This window comes from Scomber scombrus, chromosome 2 (assembly GCF_963691925.1).
Source record: "Scomber scombrus chromosome 2, fScoSco1.1, whole genome shotgun sequence".
Classification (NCBI taxonomy): domain Eukaryota; kingdom Metazoa; phylum Chordata; class Actinopteri; order Scombriformes; family Scombridae; genus Scomber; species Scomber scombrus.
In genome coordinates this window covers 13,559,770-13,569,868 of record NC_084971.1, presented here as the reverse complement: position 1 = coordinate 13,569,868, position 10,099 = coordinate 13,559,770, and positions in this window count along the sequence as shown.

The window sequence follows — 10,099 nt, the reverse complement described above, 5'->3', positions numbered from 1 at the left end:
GGCAGGGGATGAATGGTTGTGTTAGCACTGTAGGGGTCATTTTGATCTGCCTGGAGTTTGGCATAAAATTGTCCAATAATTTGATATTATCCAGCTTATATCACTACGTGCCCCCTCTTCAAGTGTCCTAACTATGACTTGACTCTCTCTACCCTCCCTACTGCCGATTTTTTTATTTACACCTGTTGGTTCTGTGGGGAGCAAAAATTTATGTTGAAGGTTGACCAGTTCAGTTTAGTGTCAGCTAACCTGTCGTGTTTCAGGGAGAGCTGTTGGAAGAGGAATGAGTTTAACAAGGTTGTATTTTAATCTGCTTTTCCTCTTGTTTTTAGTGATTGGTGACTTGCTAAAGGTTGGTCATCTGAACTGAATAACTTGAGTAGCTACAACCTGCAGCTGTATTTCCCCGTAGTACCTGCCACCATCCTGATAGTGAGTAGATACTGCACATCTGTAGGTGAGAGTAAATGGACTAGAATGAGATAGGCAACTATTACAAATCTGCAGGTTTTCACCTAAAGCAGGTGATTTCAGTCAGAGAGCAGGGAACTTCAGTTTCGTTTGAAGGAAAAGCTGCAAGGTAGCTTGCCTAGAACTATAAATCTTAGAAGGTGGTTTTTGACAAAAGGTTTCCTCAGAAAATCCTAATTTCTGCAAGTCAATACTTCTGACTTCTAATTGATAAAAGTGAATATAGTCTTATAAAAGTGTGAAAACACCGTTTTTCTATGAACAGCACTTGTGCTCCAGCTGTTTGAGTGTAAACAAACAAACCTTACTCAAATCCTGAGTCAACTGTCCTCAATCAAGGCACTCTACAGTTGCAGTGTGTTGCACTTTGTTCAGATAATCTCTTATTGTTGTTGTATAGTGTAGCTGTCCTCATGCTGTTTCAGGCATGTTTAAATGGAGTCAGCAGCTAGAACTCCTTGAATTTTTTCATGTTCAGGAGCAGAGCTTATGAAACACATGATGAATTTTGGGGATTCATGCTTGGAGAGAACGTAAACCTACCATATTTCACCCTATAAGTATTTCTGTGTCAAGTATACATTTTTAAACAATTTACAGACCACACAGTTAACAGCCAGAAATGCTGATGTTCCCTATTTAGGTCCACTGTACAGGAACCATGTTAGCCACAAGATTTTTTTATAAACTGTAACTGAAAGTGGGGGTATTCACAGTTGTGTAGTATATGTGGTTCAATCATGATGTGTCTTTATCAAGTATTGAAATTGTTTTGTTTTTGTTTTTTTAATCCTTGATTTCATTGGTCCCTTTCAGAACTACTTACACAAGGAAATAAATGTATTTAAGGCTGCTAATCCCATTATAACCTGTCCAACAATACACACCTTTTAAAGGTCTGAACCTAAATATCTAATGGCTTTATAAATGTTGACAGTATTATTGCGTATTCTTGTAAAGGAAATACATTAAACAAAAACAGTAAAAGACAAAAAGTAAGTGTGTTCAACCAAAACACAAAAAAGAAAACAAATAGTGCAGGTGCAAAACTCTTTTTATTGGATAAAAAAAAGCAGGCCAAAAGGAAGGAGATTTCCGTGATCATGGTTTTGATAGAGAATGTGAATGCACCAGGTGGTATGAAAGACTATTTTCATATGAAGCCAATGTGAATGTAAGATGAGCTGAAGGAAACACTGCTAAATGAGATTCTGCATATAGTAAAATACCTCTCCTACTGAGATATAATAACCCAAATTATAGATACTTATTTTTCAAATTTACCCCCTCATACTGACAGAATATTCTTAGATGTTTGACATACAAATATACTGCAATCCTTAGTGTGCCAAGGAAGATATTTTACCCAAGTGGAAAAGTATTGAATATATACATTTCATGCAGCATTAAGTGTAAGTAAACATATTACAGAGAAACATTTTGTCTTGTGCAACAATTTTATGTTAGTTTGACATATATTACTGAAATTATTGTAAGTATTTACTATTGCATGGTGCGAACGTGTTATTAACAGCATGCAACATTTCATCACTGGATCATGATATTCCACCTGCAGTACATGTAAATATACATAAACCGAGTAAACACGAACTGTGCCAAGCTAAACTTTCACTCTCAAGCACTGTTTGTCAGTATATAGACCAGTTACATTCTGTTTATTTAAAACACTGTAAATATGAAATCATCAGTGTGTATATAGAGTCATTTTTCTATAGACAGCAGCAATTATAAAATGATGGCTGTTCTGTTGTTGGGTAGATTCGTCTACAATATTTGTTATATAAATGTAAAGTATTCAGATGGTGTCATTGTCAGATACGAAATGCCAATATCTGTGTATTTTTACAATCAGTCATTTTAATGATGTTAAATGTGCAATGAACTACTGTATGTATACTCAATGAAATAAAGTTTAATGAGGTTTGATAAACAATAAGTTTGTTTCTGCTGGTTACTTCTATCGATTGTTTGTATTAAACAGGATATCATAATTTAGACATAGAACCTGATTTTACAGCCACATTAAATGAAAAATAACATCCAGTCTCCCATTCTTCCCTCTCTAGTGATAAAAGGAAAGGAACATTATAATTTGCTTCATAGTTCCAAAGCCCCTAATGGATGCTGAGAAACTCAGAGTTATGTAATAAAAGCGGTACTGAAAATCATGAAAAATGTAAAATAAATATATAAAAACAAGTAATGTGGGGTTGTAACGAAGAGCGCTTCGTTACTAATGACTGATGGCTTAGGCCTTGTAAAGATGGCACATTTGGGTCTTTGTATTGTCACTTTTAACCAAACAATTTAATTAGGCACTTTAATAATGGCACATGACACTTTAATTGTGATAGTTGCACTTTATTAGTAGCTTGCACATTGCATATTTGCACATTGATCTTTATTGAACAGTTTAAACCATTGGGTAATGATGAGTTGGGATTGATGTGTGTTGTCTTCTGCCAGGTGCGATAATCGGCTTCACCTGAGGGAGAGAGGGAGTTCGATTATATAATACTATGTGCACCTCCAGTGTATAATTGATAGACAACATAAATATGCGTTAATATTGCAATGTGAAAGTGAGTAGTGTGTTAAAGTTGCTGCCTGTGTTTAAATTGTTTGTGTGGATTCTTACCTGTCCTTTTGGTGTCTCCTTCAGAGTTCGGCCAAAAGAGTCCCCGGGGGTACGAACACCAATTTAAAGGTTCCGGGAGAGACCAAGTGTTAGGATAGGAAGAGGGGGGTTAGGTAGTTGGTGTGTATAGATGTATATTTATTGTAGTGGGTTTGTTTATTCTGGGGAGGAGTAGATTGTACAGCAGTGGGATAAATATCATGTAAGTGTAGGCGGGTGATATTGTCTTGGGGGATTAGCTGGGAGATAATATCTTTTTGTTAGTAAACCTGTGAGTGGAAACATCCAATTAAGCAGACCAGTGATGGGGGTATAAAAGGCGCCAGTTTCCATCTGTCCTTGTTGCTGGTCAGGTCTCATCGGTGATGCTGCCATGCCTGTACCATTGTATGTATGTGTTATTTTGGGTGTTGGTGAATAAACAACCATGATTTGGTGCACCATAACATCGCATTTTGACTGCTCTTTTGCTGCATCGTCCAGCCGCTCAGGGTCAGTCTAACAGGGGTAGCTAATAGCACAGGACAGTAAATAGGCTTTGCACAGTGGGCACTTAAGTTTCCTTTTGTCATTAGGGGGGTGGAATCAATTCCATTAACAAGTGATTTAACACATGTATGACTGTATGTTGATTGAACAGTCTGCTATATGAAAAATTTCAAAGAACCTCTAATAATGGTAAATGTGTAGCTTAGTGTCGCCCTCTGTTGAGACATAGTGGAAATGCATATCAATGAAATACTGAAGATGTAATTTGGGCGACCAGAATATCAACTACTAATCAATTCATCTCCTTTGGAGTTTTTTATTTTTTCCCCCCAAACCCTCTCTTATGAACATCATGTAATGTCACATTTCTTTCCCACTAACTGTTACCATTGTAACAAAGACAAACTGAGGCTACAGTTTAAAAAAGAAAAAAAAATAGTACACAGAGTCGATTCTCTAATGTACTGTCAAACCACAACTCAACAGTGATAAGGTTGATGTCATTCACAGATATTCAGACACAGTGCCAATGTTGAAACCAGTGCTGCTCTGGCTGTGAGAGCTGGCACTCATCCATCTGGGTGAATGAGATGTAATGGGGGCTAACAGCAGGATGGAAACAGCTTATCTGCATCATGTACTGATGTCCCCAAACTGAATGAGCAGTTTCATCTATTGACCTGATGAGTTGGCACATCCCCAGATTGATTACCCCCCAACAATGAAACCATGTGTTGCAAATATCACTGTTGGTGATAATAAATAGTGATGCACTTTAATTTAAACTCTTAACAGTCCATTTCCCAATTAACCATTTAAGAAGGAAACAACAAATTTGATTATGTCTCACGAAAACCCCAAATGGATAAAATCTTGTCCTCTAGAGACTGTCTATTTCTGATGAAAGGTTGTTCAGAGTTTTTTGACAACAGCTCCATCTAGCGTTATTTATGTGTAAAGACACACAGCTTCCTCATTTCAGAATTAACACATGTAAAAAAAAGAAAAGACCTGTAGAGCACTACGCTTCCAGCGTTGGAGCGATTCTTTTGGATTTTAAGCATTTTGCTTGACAGGTGCTAATCATTTCTCACTTGATGTTCAGTTAGGAATGCTTCATAAATGATATGGGGTAAAGTAGAAACAGCTGTTTGACTGAATGGGTCAGATGATTGTTGCTTTCTTTTCTTGTCTACTACTTTCTCATGTTTTCTGTGTAATCCCGATATAAAAGAAGTCCAACATCTCACCACACATTATTTTTGTCCCATCTCTGACTGATGAGCAAAAACGTAAAATGCAATTAAGAATATGCAACAGATTTAAATATATTTCAGCGTTTCTGTTTTTGCTCATGATTTTAGACTATTGCTGCTTTATGGCAAAGTCCCAGTTTTTCAAAACTTACATGCAGTGAGATAAGATGTGAAAATGTTTTCCAAAACTCAAAACAAGGTTTTTGATGCTTGAGATTTAAAAAGATACATTTCTGTTTTTCTACACTAAACTTTAAAGAGTTTGGATTTGTAAAGATAAATGGATTTGTACAATCCAGGATGGCATCAGGGGTTAATACTGAACCAATAAAATAAAGCAGTAGGGTTAGTTTCCTCTTCATCATGTGTAGCATTTGTTGTTTGGATTTTAGGGGGAAAAATTGTTTGTCTCCCACATTGAGACGTAACAACAGTATTGTAGTTATTAAACATGTTGCATTTTGAATGTCATTTTAGGGGTAGTTATGGTTATACAAAGACTATATGTGAAGACTGATAATATAATAATAAGGTTCCAACAATAACAATAATTCAACAGTGGCTCAACAAGCCATGGCTGACTTTGCCTCAAAGTAATCCATCTGAAGTGCTTCAAGTACTCTCAAAACTCATGAGGCTTTTGTTACAGCACTCACTCTTTCAAGGTTTGAAGGAGTGAGTGAACACTTGACTGGAGATTTGTACCTAGAGGGTGTGTATCTTTTAGATGTTATTCTGCATGATGTCAGCTGAAAGAGAAAGTGTTGGCAAATAAACAATATTTAGACATTCAGTAAAGTAGCAGCTCTTAAATTATCCCTCCTAACGTCAACATCATTTATTATGCTCAATGAGAAGGTCTGCTTCAAGGCAAATTTGTCCAATTTTTTAATCCTCTGCTCCCGGTGATGGCTTTATGTACGATGCTGAGTAATACTAAGTGTAGACAGCAAGTGAAGAAGGGAATGTCAAACGGTCATTGAAATGCAGTTTGTGTGTTTGTTAAAACTGTTAAATTGTTTAAGGCAGTCTGGTGTGGCAACATTTCCATGTAAATATGAATATTAATTTGAATTCCCTCTCTTATCTAATCTAATTTTGAGTCTTTTAAAAGTCTTATAACAGAAATAAAACAGACTCTGTGGTCTTAAAATTTAAATCAGAAATATCAGTAAGCTGTTTGCTGCCAACAACTGGGAAATAAAACAGGCTGAAGAAGATTAAAAACTGCACTACCAGTGAGATAATGATTCCATCTAGAAAAAAAATATTTTTTATGTTTTATTAGACATTTTTACTCACCAAATGCTAACTAAAACTACCATGAGGTAAAAAATCTCTGAAGAATTCAGCATCCTGCATTATATTCTATTGTATACTCCAATCATAAAGTTTTTTCAGCTTTAGAACATTTATTTTCTAAATGTAATAAAATACAGTGTAAAGATAGAAAAATGAATATCATTAAAGAAGACTCCAAGTAAAATACTTTTTCTGGGTGTATGTTATCCTGTGGTTGATCTAATATGGCAGATCATTTTTGTGCCTACAAACTCTTTCAGGTCAGAAGATTCAACTCAAACATATGCTCCTCTGTTCTGTCCTCTTACAGATAAAATATTAGCAGTCAGACTTACTTTGGAAACAATCTCAAAGAATTAAAGGATAAACAAGCTTTTCTCAGAAATGTGCAGTTAGAGCAGATTAATCAGTGATTCATTTTACACCATGTTATTTTGGGTTATCATTACACATACAAATACAAAAAAGAAGGCACACACTAGTGTAGTGTAGTTCAAATTCATTAGTAAAATACATATTTATATACAGTATGCTTGTTGAGATTTAGTTTTAAAATATTGTCACACTGAATCTGAAGTGTTTATTAGATCAATCAGCTGACAGAGGTGGTTCCCTCTGCTTGGTTCTTCTCAGTGGAATACTGTATTTTCGAGGAGGAATGGTTTGAGAAAAGCAGGATAACCAGTCTGTGTACTGCCTGGCTGATACGTGGAGCTAAGAAGTGGCATCAGGCCAGACAAATCTTGATTTTAAGGTTTGTGAGGTTTAGTAAAAGTCATATGCACATTAAATTGCCAGATTGCTGAATGCAGTTTGGTGTGGCTGTGTCTCCATACAAATATCTATATGAATGCATGTGTCCTCTGTAGTACCCTTAATCTGATAGTCCTCATTCTCTCTCTAATACTCATAATTATTATGATCTTATATAGTCTTAAAAGTCTAGATCATTTAGCTGAAGCTACAGAGTGGAGGACGTCGGCACCAAATGATGCAAAATAAAACAACGTATTTCTCTTATTTATAAGCATTTCACACACTCGAATGATGATCTAAAACACTAACTCCAATGAGTCTAGTTTTAAAGGACCAAGGAAAGAAGGTGATACATAATGTATCAACACACACACACACACACACACAACACACACACACACACACACACACACACACACACACACACACACACACACACACACACACACACACACACACACACACACACACACACACACACACACAGACACTCATGGTGTTTGCTCTATCTCTGTATCTTGCCTCTCCCTGCTGTCTTTCTGAATTCATCTTCTTTTTTCCACCTCCCTGTTTTCTGTAATTTCCCCGAAGGAGAAGGTGAATACGCTGTTGCCTTCTGTTTAAAAGGTTATTTGCAAATAGAGAAAGTTCCTCTCCATTCAGTCCAGACAGGGGGCCTGGAGGACAAGCACATAGCTAAGCCAAAGGCTCTGTGTTCATCAGGCTGTCTCATTAATGGTAACATTTGTCGCTTTTTTATATTTCCCGCTGGATCTATACCATGACCTCTTTGCTCTGTTCTTGCTTGCTTTGGTTAAGAGAATGATTAATTAATGAATTTGTGTGTGTGTGTGTGTGTGTGTGTGTGTGTGTGTGTGTGTGTGTGTGTGTGTGTGTGTGTGTGTGTGTGTGTGTGTGTGTGTGTGTGTGTGTGTGTGTGTGTGTGTGTGTGTGTGTGTGTGTTTGTGTGTTTGTTTGTGTGTTACACTGCAATAAAGTGACTGATAAGCTCTTTTTTCACTCAGTAATTGAACAAATTGGTTCACTCCAACTGTGAGCCCTCTACTCCTCAAGTCCAGGGAAAGAACAAACGAAAAAAGTTCAGTTGATAATGAGGTTGGTTATTTCACACTAATTTTTGTGGCCATATTCTGATATAGTGTTGTGACATGATTGCTTCAACTGTGAGCTCCGGTGCTATTTAGTTATTGGTATTATTGTTATTTACTTATTATTACTTAATTAAGAAATTATCAACATGGTTCTAAATATATTTTAAAAGTAGAGGAGAAAGAAAAAGAACAGCAGAAAAAGGCCCTGGAGTGAAGTCAGTCAGACAGACAGAAGTGGGTTTGATGCTTAAATTTTGAAGATGTTACTTGAAAGCTTTAATGAAATTCAAGTACAAACAAGCAGGAGTTCAATTCCATGAGGGGTGTACCAAACACACACTTGTGGAATATTTGGGCCATGATTGGGCCCTTGTACAGCTTCCATCTTTAAACTGATTGATAGTGAATAAAAACATTGGTCCTGTGAATGTTTCAGTGAGCACTCATACTCATTAAAGAGAGAAAAAGTAAAGAGAGGCATCTTGGACCCTAACTATTTTTCTTTCTCATTTACATTGTTGTGTGTGTTACTACAGCTGAGAACACATATCACTGAAACACGTTCTTCAGTGATGATGATGATGATGAGGTGTGTGTGTGTGTGTTTGCACATATTCATGCTTTTGTCTAATGTGTTTGTGTTTCTATCACATTTCTGTGCCCTTCACAGCACAGAAACTGCCCTCTTAAGGGTGAGCCATGATCTCCTGTTGGTTGCTGTTTCGGGTAACTGCTCAGTCCTGGTCCTCCTAATTGAGCTCTGCCTGCGACACCATCGATCATACTGTCCTCTTAAACCATTTGACTTTGTAGGCAACTCTGGTGTTGTTCACCCAAAACAGTCATCAGAATAAAATGTTTACAATGTATGTTTCTGCACATCAGTTAAGTTTTTCACGTGTTTATCTCATCATGTCTCAAATACTGCAATTCCCAGTATACATATCTCTCCCAAAAGTCCCTCCATTGCCTCCAACTATTACAACATGCTGCAGCTCAGCTCTTAACTGGTTCCAAAAAATGTGACCATATTACAACTATTTTAGCTTCTTTACATTGGCTACATGTGTCTTTTAGAATCAAAATACATTTAGTCACTTTTCAGGCCTCATCTGGTCAGCTGCTTTCCCCTTATGAGCATTGAGCATGAACGCATTGCCCAAGATTCTCAGGCAAAACTCAAGGCTAATAACTAAAGGTGACTGTGCATCTGATGATAAAGCAACCAGACTTTGGAATGCTCTGCCTGAGGAGCTCAGCCATGCTGAATTGATCATGCCACATTATAAATTACTCCCCAAAAGAAACTTGTATAGAGCTTTAATTCTTGATTCCAATACTTTTATTTCTGGATTTTTTTCTGGATTTTTTTCTTATTTATATACTTTTTGTCTATTTACCTTGCAATGCATATTCCAATTGACCCAGTAATACATGCTTTGTGAACTGACCCTTTGTCTTTCACCATGACTTCACTCCATTTTGTTTGTGCTAACTTTGTAACTGTTTTTGTAAAGTGCTACTTAAATGAAGTTATTTTTCTTATTTCAAACACATTATTGTTTAATGAAATTAATTCATGTCTTTTCTTGTTTTTACCTTTTTAAATGGGAAAATATCAAAATGATTTTGTCAGATCAATTATCAACAAAGCAACTTTATTTGAAGATATAACACCTTGGCTTACTGAAATATTCAGAGACAACTCCCAGCTTTTAATCAGTGATGTAGTTCAGCCTGATTTAAAGCCAAATTGGAGTCAAGAGACTTATAATTAGCCTTTGAAGATCATCCATCCATTATGCACCACTTTTCAAAACACTCAAAAACCACCCAAAAGCAGAAATTCAAAGGATTTTTGAGAAGTGAGCGGGCACAGGGGACAGATGGTCCACACTGAGGGCCATGAAACCACCAAAGGGTCTGAATGCTTTGGTGCTGCTGAAACCACTCTGTGCTAAACGGGTAGGAAAATTAGAAAACTGAAAAGTCTGTTTTGTTTTTCTGTGCCAGTTTGTCAGAGGTCAGTCAGGCAAGAAATGTGAGCATTTTAA